This window comes from Convolutriloba macropyga, chromosome 14 (assembly GCF_964194025.1).
Source record: "Convolutriloba macropyga chromosome 14, txConMacr16.3, whole genome shotgun sequence".
Lineage (NCBI taxonomy): Eukaryota > Metazoa > Xenacoelomorpha > Acoela > Convolutidae > Convolutriloba > Convolutriloba macropyga.
The window spans coordinates 48857711-48871287 of record NC_134481.1 but is presented as its reverse complement, the minus strand read 5'-3'; the positions used below and the strand labels follow the sequence as shown (position 1 = coordinate 48871287).

At 37.8% G+C, this 13577-nt stretch overlaps 1 protein-coding gene across 1 annotated transcript in view; it reads left to right on the top strand.

Annotated features, from left to right (window-relative positions):
* The first annotated feature begins 12642 nt into the window (after positions 1-12642).
* Positions 12643-13577, top strand: part of LOC142353453 (long-chain-fatty-acid--CoA ligase 5-like) — a 35778-nt gene continuing 34843 nt past the window's right edge. Inside the window, exon 1 of the mRNA XM_075405702.1 lies at positions 12643-12656. The gene's annotated coding sequence lies outside the window, so the exon portion shown is untranslated. The remainder of the gene's footprint in view (positions 12657-13577) is intronic.

Here is a 13577-nt window from a genome sequence, read left to right as displayed (position 1 = left end):
CAAATATTTTTATTCAGCACATTCAGCGTCTAAAACTAAATTTTTTAACCTATTCCGCATATTCCTTGCTTACACCCGCTCACATCTCGACCCGGGAGGAAACCGAATTTACCGGCGTTTCATATGTTTAAAACGGAACATACCGACAATTTCTTACATTTTAAAACCAAACATCTCGACGATTTTCTTAAGTTTAAAAACGAAGATTTCTGGACTAGGGAAGACCTTCCTTGATTTCAAACAACGTCATATTATAGGTATGATTTCACGGCAAGTATGACAGGAGAATAGAACATTTTAACACAGTTGTTACTATTCATCAGTATAACACAGAACTTAGAAGACGCTAGGTCATCATACAAGGTCATATATAAGTTCTAAGATGAATACGAAACATCTGGCAATGAGTAAGTTCAATTCAGTAGGAAGGAAACGATTTCTTGAAAAGTACGGACCGAATCAAAAAGTGTGGAACTATACAACTGTCGATCAGGTTGAGTTTGAAGTTAAGTTTCCTTTTATAACACACAATGAAGATCCACTTGGGAAAAATTCAGCGGGAACGGTCTTAAACGGAACTGATCAACTGGATGTTCGAGTTGGACGGAGAGCCAGCGTTGCAATTAAAAACGTTGTTAACTTTTTATTGAACCCAGATCAACATACGTTAGCAGAACCGTTCAAAGAGGCCTATTTAGTTCTTCTTGGTACTCTTAAATTGAATCTCAGCAGTGCCGATAAAAGCCACAAAAAAGATTACACGTTTGAGGACATGGTTTTAATCCTCACCCATATACCCCATGTAAATAAGTGGGAAATGGGCGGGAGACACTGTACGAAAAACAAGGAAAAAATGTATACAATTGTATGCCCGGGCACAAATTCGGACGGCCAACATCTATCGCTGCACTTTACCAAAAAGTCGATCAACCAGATAATACTCAGCCACTCGCATGAACTGGATCTGTCAAATTGGATGGGAGATCTTGATAGTTCAACCCGGTTGCAAGATTTGATCATGCCGGGCTCACACCACGCCGGAATGTCGGTAACGCGTAACTGTAATTTGCTAACCCAGTCTCTAACTCTGACGGACACAGCGGTCCAAACCCAATCTCTCGATATCACCGGACAACTTGAGGCGGGATCGCGGTACTTTGATATCCGGCCAGCGTTTGGTAGAGATTCGTTTGGACAGTATGTTCTCCATACATACCATCGCGTTGGGGGTGTTGGGTGTGACGGTGAAACTATTCAGGATGTCACCGATCAAGTTGCAGTCTTTTTGGAATTGCACCCTACTGAGACGGTAATTTTGAAAATTTCCCACGTACCTAAACTCGACAAAGATGACAAATATTACGTACTGGAGGCACTCCGTGATCACTTCATGAACCCCCATGTTCAACAAAAAATGGCAAAAGCTGATAATTCCATTAAATTGTCTCAAATGACATTGGGAAAGTTGCGCGGGAAGATGCTTGTTCTGTTCGCAAACGACGCAGGGGAAATTGACACCACCGTGGGACTTTTCCGTTATTCCGAGAATACGAAAATGTGCGACAGATGTGCTGAACCCTTTAGCCTTGAAAGTATCGAGGATGAGCGACCGGATAATCATGGGTACAATATTGGGCTGCATGATGCGGAGGAAGAAATGGTTCTGTTTTCTTGGACTTTGGTTTTGGGTGACAGTTCAGATGGGTCTGTCTCCATAGATGACAATGCGAAACGAGCAAAAGCCTCTCTGCCGTCGGTGCTTAATGACCGGATTGTTAACATGCAACGCAAAATGCCCAACATTGTGTATGTGGACTATATAGAAAAGAATGTGGGGGCCGTAATTGTCCAGTACAATTTTAAAGACATCAACTTTCTTCGAGCTAACTAATGCTCAAGTCATTTATTTTTGAGCTCTATTTTATGAACCCCCCCCCCCCCATATGTGAATAATAACTCAAAAAAAATTTCGATTTATGGCTATTTTATTCGGTTCATTAAACACTTTAAACGAAGATTATCAATATGTTAACGTAAAGCGAGAGTCAATTGATTTTATTTGACTGTAATCTTCAATTTATTGTAATCCCGTAACTTAAGTCCACGTGATTTAATTGATCTACATAGTTTCATCGATCGATCATTATATTTGTTTGTTGAAAATTTATTCGTCGTTAAAATTTTCCATCCTTTGCAAGATGATGAAGGTCGATATTCAAATTGACAAAATGGCTTTTTGAATATTATTGAGTATTAAATTTCACTCAAGAAGATTACATTTTTCAAATTTAAACACAAACTTTTCAAGCAGCTATTGTTCTTTTAATAGAGGGTTACGAGCCAGTAGAACTACCAACTAAAGTTAACATACTTTAATAAAACGAAAATTATGTTCATACAAGTAAAATGGCCCTTATAGAGTGGAATACGGGCAACTAAAGACAAGATTTGCCTCTATACCATTCTTTAGTCTGTCAGATTCCATAAATCTATTATTTTAAATGTAAGTCGCACTTGAGCGCAATTGATAACAGCGCTCCTATCTTCATATGCTTTAACGATCCTTAAACATGCAGCCTACTCCACCATGCTTAAGCTCCCGATCTGCATATATATTAGTGATCATTAAGAATGCAACTTAACAGAAACAAGCGTGACAAAAATCCAGTGACCAAAAATTTGTGTATGTAGTCAGTTGAATAGACACAAACAACAGGCGTCGGTAGCGCAAGGGATTAGACCTATGACTGTGACGCGATGTGCATGGGTTCAAGCCCCAATAGGGGTGGAAATGCACGCTTAGAGTACTGGGCAAAAATTGGGGTTTTCATATCTGTTTCTTGTGTTCTTCATCTCCTTCCTTTTAATCGTTTTCTATATCTTCCTTTCGTTCATTATTCACTCACTCGTTCTGCATTTCATTCTCTCCCTTTCATCTATCTATCTATTATTTCAAATGTTAGTCGCCCTTGAGCGGTATAGTTAACAGCACTCCTGTCTTCCTAGGCTTTAACATTCTTTAACCATGCTGCCTACACCATGTTTAAACTCTTGATCTGCACATCTTTTTGTGCGCATCAAGAATGGAGCTGAGCAAAAACCAGCGGGACAAAAATGGCCAATGACCAAACATTTGCGTATGTAATCAATTCAATAGACAAAAGCAACAGGGGTCGGTAGCGCAAGGGAAAAGACCTATCGCTGTGAATCAAGGGGCATGGGTTCCAGCCCAAACATAGGCGAAAAACGATGCATGTACTGGCGTTTAAAAAATTGGGTTTTGGATTTTTCATTCCTTTCTTTTTTTTATTTTTTTTCTTCTTTTAATTTTTTCTTCATTCCTTAATCTTTCTTTCTGTTGCTTATCATTTCATTCTTTCCCTGTCATCTATCTATCTTTTGTTTTGAACAAAAGTTGAACTTGAGCGCAATAATTAACAGCACTCCTATCTTCATGTTTTAATGGTCCATAAACATGCATCCTTCATCACCATGCGTATGCTCCTGATCTGGGCTCGTGATCATGTTTCTGTGCTCATTTGGAATGTAGCTTAGCAAAAGCAAGCAAGCGAAACAAGAAAACCATTGACCAAAAATTTGCATAAGTAGTCAGTTCAATAGACAAAAGCAACAGGCGTCGGTAGCGCAAGGCAATAAATCTATGACTGTGAAGCGATGGGCATGAGTTCAAGCCCGATTAGGGGCTGAAAAGCATATACTTGGGTTAAAAATGGTCTTTGGTTGTCTTTTTCTTCCGTTCCTCACTTTTTTCCCTTTATTCGTTAGTTTTTCTTTCGTTCTTTCTTCATTCCTTCATTCCTTCTGCATTAGAAAGTTCAATGCGCGTCAACAATCGGCATACTTAGCGTAGAGGATAAGACCATTGACTGTTAAGCGAGGCGCAGGTGTTCGAGTCCAATTAAAACCGGAAAAAGACGCATAATTTCTTTGACCACAACTTTGAGAGGTTGATTTTCTTTTTCTTTCGCTCCTTTTATTTCGTTTCGTTTTTTCTTTTCTTTCTTTCCAATTTTTAATTGAAACTTTGGCTCCTAACCTGCTCATGTTTTGCGCTCATTAAGCTTGTCAAAGCAAGCGAGTCATTAAAGCCATTGACAAAAAATTTCCCTGATTCCGAAATAGGAATAGACAATAGATAGTAAACGCGCTTAGCCACCATGTATAAGCTCGTTATCTGCACAAGTATTAGCGCTCCTTATACATGCAACTCGGCAAAACTAAAACTGTCGCTTAAAAGAAATTTACTGCTACATGGGGGCAATAGGCGGAAAAATACGCGTCGTTAGCATAGGGGTTAACACCTATGCCTGGTAAATGAGGGGCATATGAGTTCGAGCCGGATTTGGCACGAAACATAAATCCTAGTTTCTTTTAAACTTTCTATTCCGTTGAAATTTCTTATGATGTGCTTGCGGGCCTGCTAGTTGCACATCAAGCCTTTGTTATCGAATCGGGTGATGAACATTGTCATTTAGATTCAATCACCTAAAACGACAGTAAAAAAGCTGTTTACAAAAAGCTTCCAAAAAAGCTGTTTACAATCCCGCACATCATGGTTCTCTTACAACCTACAGTTAATATGAACAATTCTTACTTGATGTTGTAATCTGTGATAATTTTTTGATGATCTTAAGGCTATTTCTCATCAGTGTCGGTAACTAATCCGACTTCAAAGACTCCTTCCCAGGCTGAGGTGCCAGACGGAAGCAAGTATGTCCAGACCGTCCCAGACGGAAAGTACCTATGTCCAGACCGTCCCAGACAGAAGTTGCCTATGTCCAGACTTTCGTGCGTTCACCAGACTTTTGTGCGTTCATGTCCAGACTTTCGTGCGTTCAATTGACAGCAAACTTTTACTGAATGGGCGTTTAAAATGTTGACAATCTATGTTCTAATATACCCTAATAAATAAATTCAATAGGGGGTGATTTTTAGAAAAGAAAACATTTTCTGAATTATCCCAAATGAAGTTTCTGCGGTGGAATTTTTGGCGGAAAAAAATAGGGTTTGGCTCACCGGAGATCGTCTGAGGACGACTGTGCGAGTTTTGCCAATGAATTATCTATGGAGAAAATTAAAGCCACCGCTGCCATGCTATAAGTTCTACTTCTTGCAGAGTTAAAAATTGGATTTCGAGAGATTTTAGATGATTAAAGTGAAAATTAGTTCTTTCCCTTAAACGGGTCCGCAATTTTTGGTCACAATTTAAAAGGTGCTATAGGAGGAAACAAAAAAAGAATGGTTTTAGAGAAAATGAGTCATAAAGGAAACTAGTTTTAGAAACCGAAAAGAATTTTAAAGGAAAGTAGATATAGGTACGGATTTTTGTTCCGACCCACTTGTGAGGGAGGAAATATTACTCAAATGGTTTTTATCAGACAATTTTGGCCGAAAGATATATTCACCGTAGAGAGGTGAGACTGGTATCACTAGAAATCTCCTCCAGCGTAGAATATGGAATTAAAATTTTTTTTTTCATTTTTTGTTTTTTACAGGGAGTTATCGAGGTTTAAACTTTTGGGAAAAGTAGAGAGAATTCCGTTGATTTTGTACAAATTTTATTAAATTTTCGCCCAAATTTTGCTAAAATGTGTTCATATTGTTGAAAATAATGTTATTGCTTTTACGTTTAAGGATAAACAAGACTGGCCACTTTTGTCCGAATTTTTTTAGTTAATATTATAATTTAGTTAATGGCACCTTCAAATAAGATTGAAAATTTGCGCAAAATGAATTTTTTAATATATTTTGTGAGTGGCTGATAATTTAAACGACTACGAAGCCGTTCTCTCACAAAACTTATTGGACTTATGTCGTTGCCTGTAATTGTGGTTCTCTTTGTTTTCGTGGGGCATATTCCTGTCAATCAGAAGCCCTAAATGTATCTATACATGAATGATTTTTTTTTACTGATTCTGATTTCAGATTCGGTCCAACGACTTCGATGACTTCCTTTAATTTTTTTAGGAAAATAGTTTTGGTACTTCACAATTTTTGCATAATTTTCGGTATCCGGATTTTATTTGTTCTCTTTTTAACTCATCGCGAAGCTCAAGATTACTCCAACTGGCATTGCAAGAATTCGGAAAAGAACTTGGTTAAAGATTTCAGTGGACAGCTTAAATTTTTAACGGTTGAGCATCAGTGCTCTCTCAAAATTTAATAGGAGTTTGTTGTCTTTACCCCTAATTGTCGTTCTTTTTGTTGTCGTGTAGCGTGAAAATCAAAAGCTTCGATTGCTTTCAAGGATGCTATGCAGAATCTATATCATTATTTTAGTTTACAGCTAACGGTTTTAAAGACCTTCAATTAATTTTTTAAAGAAAATATTTTTGTTATTCTTTTTTTTGTTGTCAAAAAGTAAGTAAGTCTTATTATTGACAAAACTCATTAGTCTTTTGCTGGCCGAAACAATAATTTTGCTGTTGATTATATTTTTACAGGTGTCGATTTAGCTTAGAAACGCTTTTTAACAAGCATTTCTTGAGTTTTTGGTACTGTTCAATATTTGTTGTTCACTTGCTGTCTTTTCAACAAAGACTCTGCCTAGAAGACCCAGATAAAATAAAAAAACTCAAGCCAAGCATTCAATTCTCTTGTCATGATACAGATTTTAAGAGTTCTTAAGGTATTACACATATAATGGCTTCAACACTGGCTTCGAAAAATTGTGAAACTTTGAGTTGTCCTTAATTGATGTTTTTGTCGTCCTATGATTTGATCTAAGTAGTAACAAGCACAACTGGCATTTTAAGCAGATGCAAATTGATCTGTTTTTGTTTTAAAGTTAAAGCTCATGGTTTGTTTAAAAATTTGAAAAAGTTTTCAAAAATTAGTGGATTTTTGAGCTTTGTCACTTTTATCTTATTGCTTTCATTTTTGTGGCCTAGTTTCTGAAACGACAGGTTGCATCGTTTTTCCAGTAAAACAAAATCCAATTTTTAAAATAGTTTTTATTCAACTAATGGTTTCATGGCTTTGCTACTACGAATTTTCATATATGTGATTTTTGGATATTTTGATTCTGAGTATTTTTTTGTTTATTGTCCACATTATTATACTAATTGGCCCAATTGGCTTTGAAAGAATGCAAAATCGACTAAATTTATTATTTTCCATGAATAAGATACAATTTTAACGGTTGCTGCTCCGCGTTCTTGATAAATTCAAATGTTCTTTGTTTCGTTTTTGCCGTTATTTTCGGAGTCTTCTGACAAATTACGGAAAACGACAAGCCTCAACTGTTTTCTATGACGTAAGAGCTACATTTTTAATGAGTTTTAATGAGCCGAGTTGATACTAAGTAGTTTCAATGAATTGAAATTGGTTGTTTTCGAAAAAAGAAAGGTAGTTTTGAACTTTGTCTTTTCTGCTCTTCTTTCTCGGCCTGTCACAGAGCCGCAATTTTGAGAGGTCTTATAACTTATCCAATGAACATGTAAGGAAGTACAGGTTTAATTGCTTAAATCAGGTTTCATCTGATTCATTTCTCTTTTTGTTACTAAGAGATTTCTTAAGCATAGTCATCAAGTTTTGGTAATAGTTGAATTTTGCTAATATTTGTTTTTGTTTGTGTAATGACCAGTACTCTCTTTGATGGAAAATCTCATCGGCCCTCTAATCCAGCATTATATTTTCACTTAATTTTTGTTGAAAGGTATGTGATTTTCTGAACGTTTTCTCTCTCTTCCTCATTTGGTAGACAATCAAATCAAAACGTAGATGGTCGGGGTCGGAACATCATGTGCGAACGCACATTATCGAGCCTTTTTCTTTTATCTAAACTAATGCAACTTTCTGATGGCATTTAAGAGTTGCTCGAATTGAACAGTTTTCATTTCATACTGTTTTTATCAGTTGGTTTTTTTTCACATTCAAACATTTCCAAACAACATCCCCTTTTCATCGTATTGCTCCATACTTATATCTTGACAGTTTTCAAACGTTTCGCATTCAACGGCCTTGCTATTCCAAACAACGTTCATATAACAGTCATGGAATGTTTGTTTCGCAATTTTTGTTTCTCAAGAGCTCATCTTGTTGTCAATGCTTAGTTTAACTTGAGACGCTTTCACCCAAATATTAACCAAGAGAATTGCCTAAAAAACCTCCATCAACAAACCTTTTTTGAGATCACCAGCACTACCTACTTATAGAAAATTTGTGACCGCCAGAATGATTAGGACCTTAAAGTTTGATCTTTTTATATCGGGAGGGGTGTCACTGGCGTAAAAACATCGCAGGGCAACTTCGATTGCTTCCCAGATGGGAACATTGGTATATAAACTTTCAATATCTACTTATACGATTTGCTCAATTGCCTCATGCTAATATTGAACCATGCATTAACCTAATTGTTGCAACTTTGTGTGGTTATTTATTGCGTATTCAGAGGCCGGGCATTGTTTTTGGGTAGCCCCAATTACAGGGATTTTAGGTTCCGGAGGAGGATAGAAATCTTCGAATAATTATTTCTTATTCTTAGAATAATTTATTTGTTTACAGCGTGGAAGCATTTGGCGTGAGAGTTCTCCGCATCTGCTTGACAGAATAATTTCCCAGCCCCTTAGCGGGCTTCTCCCTTCGTCCCAATGATTCCCTAATTTAGCCGAAAGTGAAAAGGGTACCACCACCAACCCCTGAGCCACAATACGATGTTTGTATGCAAGGGTGTAATCCATTAAAAACTGCCAATTGTGTTAAGTGCAAAAATGTATACGTTCATCACGCTTGCCTTGGAATCACTAGCTCTACAAATTTGCAAGCAATGATTTCTTGGTCGTGTAAAACATGCTCGACAACCTTTGCTACTTAGATATCAGCCCTTGATAGAGTATCGGCTATGGAGAAGAAAATAGAATGAGTCAATTCACAAAATCGAGAATTTGCTCTGCTTCGAAATGAAGAGGCGTTGCTTAGAAAAACAGATTCTCCATTCCTGAATGCGGCTAAAACTGGATTTCACAGAAATAGAATTGAGAGTTCTTCAAGCGCTTAAAGCATTTCAGGCAGCCAAAAAAAGCTGAAGAACTTGTTATGAAACCTACACAAAAAAAAACGAATTGTTTTTTTGGTTACTACGTGGAAGCATTTGGTGTGAGAATTCTCCGCATCTGTTCAACCTGATTAATACAAGTTTAAAGTTTTCTTTCGATTTCTACTAGCTATTGTTGTTTCTTCTGATTAAAGTTGAAAATTTGGCGTAAGAGTTCTCTGCATCTGTTGGACAGAATAATTTCCCAGCCGCTTAACAGGCTTTTCCCTTCGACTCATTAATTCCCCATTGTAAATGGCACCACCACCGCCCCTGAGCCACAATGCCTTAATTGGATGCAGCGATGTAATCCAGTAGCAACTGCGAATTGTGTTAAGTGCCAAAATGTATACATTCATCGTGCTTGTTTTGGAGTCACGAGCTGTTCAAAAATGCAAGCAATGATTTTTTGGTCGTGCAAAACATGCTCGACAACCTTTACTACTTAGACATCAGCCCTTCATAGAATATCAGCTGCGGAGAAGAAATTAGAATTAGTCAATTCACAAATCCGAGAATTTGCTCTGCTTCGAAATGAAGTGGCGTCGCTTAGAAAACCAGATTCTCCATTCCTGAATGCGGTTAATACTGGGTTTCACAGAAATAGAATTGAGAGCTCTTCAAGCGCTTGCAGCATTTCAGGCAGCAAAAAAGAGAAAAAATGAAGAATTCGTTATGAAATCTACACAAAGGAAACTAATTACTTATTTGGTTACTACGTGGAAGCATTTGGCGTGAGAATTCTCCGCATCTGCTTGACCTGAGTAATACAATTTTATCGTTTTCTTGCGATTTCTACTAGCTATTTTTGTTTTATCTTATTAAAGTTCAAAGTTTCGCGTGAGAGTTCTCTGCATCTGTTTGAATGAATCATTTCCTAGCCGCTCAACAGGCTTTTCCCTTCAACTCAATAATTCCCCATTGTAACCGATATTGAAAATGGCACCACCACCGCCCCTGAGCCACAATGCCATAAATGGATGAAGTGATGTAATCCAATAGCAATTGCGAATTGTGTTAAGTGCCAAAATGTATACATCCATCGTGCTTGTTTTGGAGTCACGAGCTGTTCAAAAATACAAGCAATGATTTTTTGGTCGTGCAAAACATGCTCGACAACCTTTACTACTTAGACATCAGCCCTTCATAGAATATCAGCTGCGGAGAAGAAATTAGAATTAGTCAATTCACAAATCCGAGAATTTGCTCTGCTTCGAAATGAAGTGGCGTTGCTTAGAAAACCAGATTCTCCATTCCTGAATGCGGTTAATACAGGGTTTCACAGAAATAGAATTGAGAGCTCTTCAAGCGCTTGCAACATTTCAGGCAGCAAAAAAGAGAAAAAATGAAAAATTCTTTATGAAATCTACACAAAGGAAACCAATTACTTATTTGGTTACTAAGTGGACGCATTTGGAGTGAGAATTCTCCGCATCTGCCTGGCCTGAGTAATACAATTTTATCGTTTTCTTTCGATTTATACTAGCTATCTTTGTTTTATCTTATTAAAGTTGAACGTTTGGCGTGAGAATTCTCCGCATCTGTTTGACTGGATAATTTTCCAGCCACTTAACGGGCTTTTCCGTTCATCCCAATGATTCCCAAACTTAGCCGAAAGTAAAAATGGCACCACCACCGCCCCCTGAGCCACAATGCGATATTTGTATGCAGCGATGTAATCCATTAAAAACTGCGAATTGTGCTAAGTGCAATAATGTACACTTTCATCATTCTTGCTTTGGAATCACGAGCTGTTGAAAAGTGCAAGCAATGAATTTTTTGGTCGTGCAAAACATGCTCGACAACCTTTGCTACTTAGATATCTGCCTTTCATAGAATATCAGCTACGGAGAAGAAATTAAAATGAGTCAATTCACAAATCCGAGAATTTGCTCTGCTTCGAAATGAAGTGGCGTTGCTTAGACAGCCAGATTCTCCATTCCTGAATGCGGCTAAAACTAGATTCAACAGAAATAGAATTGATAGCTCTTCAAGCGCTTAAAGTATTTCAGGCAGCCAAAAAAAGCTGAAGAACTTGTTATGAAACCTACACAAAGGAAACTAATTAATTATTTGATTACTACGTGGAAGCATTGGGCGTGAGCATTTTCCGCATCTGTTTGACCTGAGTAATACAACTTTAACGTTTTTTTTCGGTTTCTACTAGCTATTGTTGTTTTTTCTTATTAAAGTTGAAAATTTGGCGTGAGAGTTCTCTGCAACTGTTTGACTGAATCATTTCCTAGCCGCTCAACAGGCTTTTCCCTTCAACTCAATAATTCCCCATTGTAACCGATATTGAAAATGGCACCACCACCGCCCCTGAGCCACAATGCCATAAATGGATGAAGCGATGTAATCCAATAGCAATTGCGAATTGTGTTAAGTGCCAAAATGTATACATCCATCGTGCTTGTTTTGGAATCACGAGCTGTTCAAAAATACAAGCAATGATTTTTTGGTCGTGCAAAACATGCTCGACAACCTTTACTACTTAGACATCAGCCCTTCATAGAATATCAGCTGCGGAGAAGAAATTAGAATTAGTCAGTTCACAAATCCGAGAATTTGCTCTGCTTCGAAATGAATTGGCGTTGCTTAGAAAACCAGATTCTCCATTCCTGAATGCGGTTAATACTGGGTTTCACAGAAATAGAATTGAGAGCTCTTCAAGCGCTTGCAACATTTCAGGCAGCAAAAAAGAGAAAAAATGAAAAATTCTTTATGAAATCTACACAAAGGAAACCAATTACTTATTTGGTTACTAAGTGGACGCATTTGGAGACTGGATTTCACAGAAATAGAATTGAGAGCTCTTCAAGCTCTCAAGGCATTTCGGGCAGCAAAAAAAGAGAAAAAATGAAGAATTCGTTTTGAAATCTACACAAAAAGACACTAATTACATATTTGGTTACTACGTGGAAGCATTTGGCGTGAGAATTCTCCGCATCTGTTTGACTGGATAAATTCCCAGCAACTTAACGGGCTTCTCTTTTCATCCCAATGATTCCCAAACTTAGCTGAAAAAGAAAATGGCACCACCACCGCCCCCTGAGCCACAATGCGATATTTGTATGCAGCGATGTAATCCAGTAACAACTGCCAATTGTGTTAAGTGCAAAAATGTATACGTTCGTCACGCTTGCCTTTGAATCACTAGCTCTTCAAATTTGCAAGCAGTCATTTTCTGGTCGTGTAAAAAATGCTCGACAACTTTTGCTGCTGAGACATCAGCCCTTGATAGAATATCAGCTATGGAGAAGAAAATAGAATTCGTCAATTCTTAAATCCGAGATAACGCTCTGCTTCGCAATGAAGTGCCGTCGCTTAATAAACCAGATTATCTTTTCCTGAATGCGGATAAAATTGGATTTCACAGAAATAGAATTGAGAGCTCTTCAAGCTCTCAAAGCATTTCGGGCAGCAAAAAAAGAAAAACTGAAGAATTCGTATGGAACCTACACAACAAAAACTAATTATTTATTTGGTTACTACGTGGAAGCATTTGGTGTGAGAAGTCTCCGCATCTGCTTGACCTTAGTAATACAATTTTAACGTTTTGTTTCGATTTCTACTAGCTATTTTTTTAAACTTATTAAATGTGAAAGCGCGAGGTTGAAAGCGTAAAATTGGCGTGAGATTTCTCCTCATCTGTTTGACTCGAACAAATTCCCAGCCGCTTAACGGGCTTTTCCTTTCGTCCCAATGGTTCCCAAACTTAGCCGAATGTGAAAAAGGCACCACCACCGCCCCCTGAGCCACAATGCGATGTTTGTATGCAGCGATGTAATCCAGTAACAACTGCGAATTGTGTTAAGTGCAAAAATGTATACGTTCATCACGCTTGCCTTGGAATCACGAGCTGTTCAAATTTGCAAGCAACGATTTTCTGGTCGTGTAAAATATGCTGGACAAATTTTCTGCTGAGATATCAGCCCCTGATAGAATATCAGCAATGGAGAAGAAAATAGAATGCGTCAATTCACGAATCCGAGATGTCGCTCTGCTTCGAAATGAAGTGGCATCACTTAGAAAACCAGATTCTCCTTTCCTGAATGCGGATAAAACTGGATTTCACAGAAATAGAATTGAGAGCTCTTCAAGCTCTCAAGGCATTTCGGGCAGCAAAAAAAGAGAAAAAATGAAGAATTTGTTATGAAATCTACAAAAAGAGACACTAATTACATATTTGGTTACTACGTGGAAGCATTTGGCGTGAGAATTCTCCGCATCTGTTTGACTGGATAAATTCCCAACCACTTAACGGGCTTTTCCTTTCGTCCCAATAATTCCCAAACTTAGCCGAAAGTGAAAATGGCACCACCACCGCCCCCTGAGCCACAATGCGATATTTGTATGCAGCGATGTAATCCAGTAACAACTGCCAATTGTGTTAAGTGCAAAAATGTATGCGTTCTTTACGCTTGCCTTTGAATCACTAGCTCTACAAATTTGCAAGCAATGATTTCTTGGTCGTGTAAAACATGCTCGACAACCTTTGCTACTTAGATATCAGCCCTTG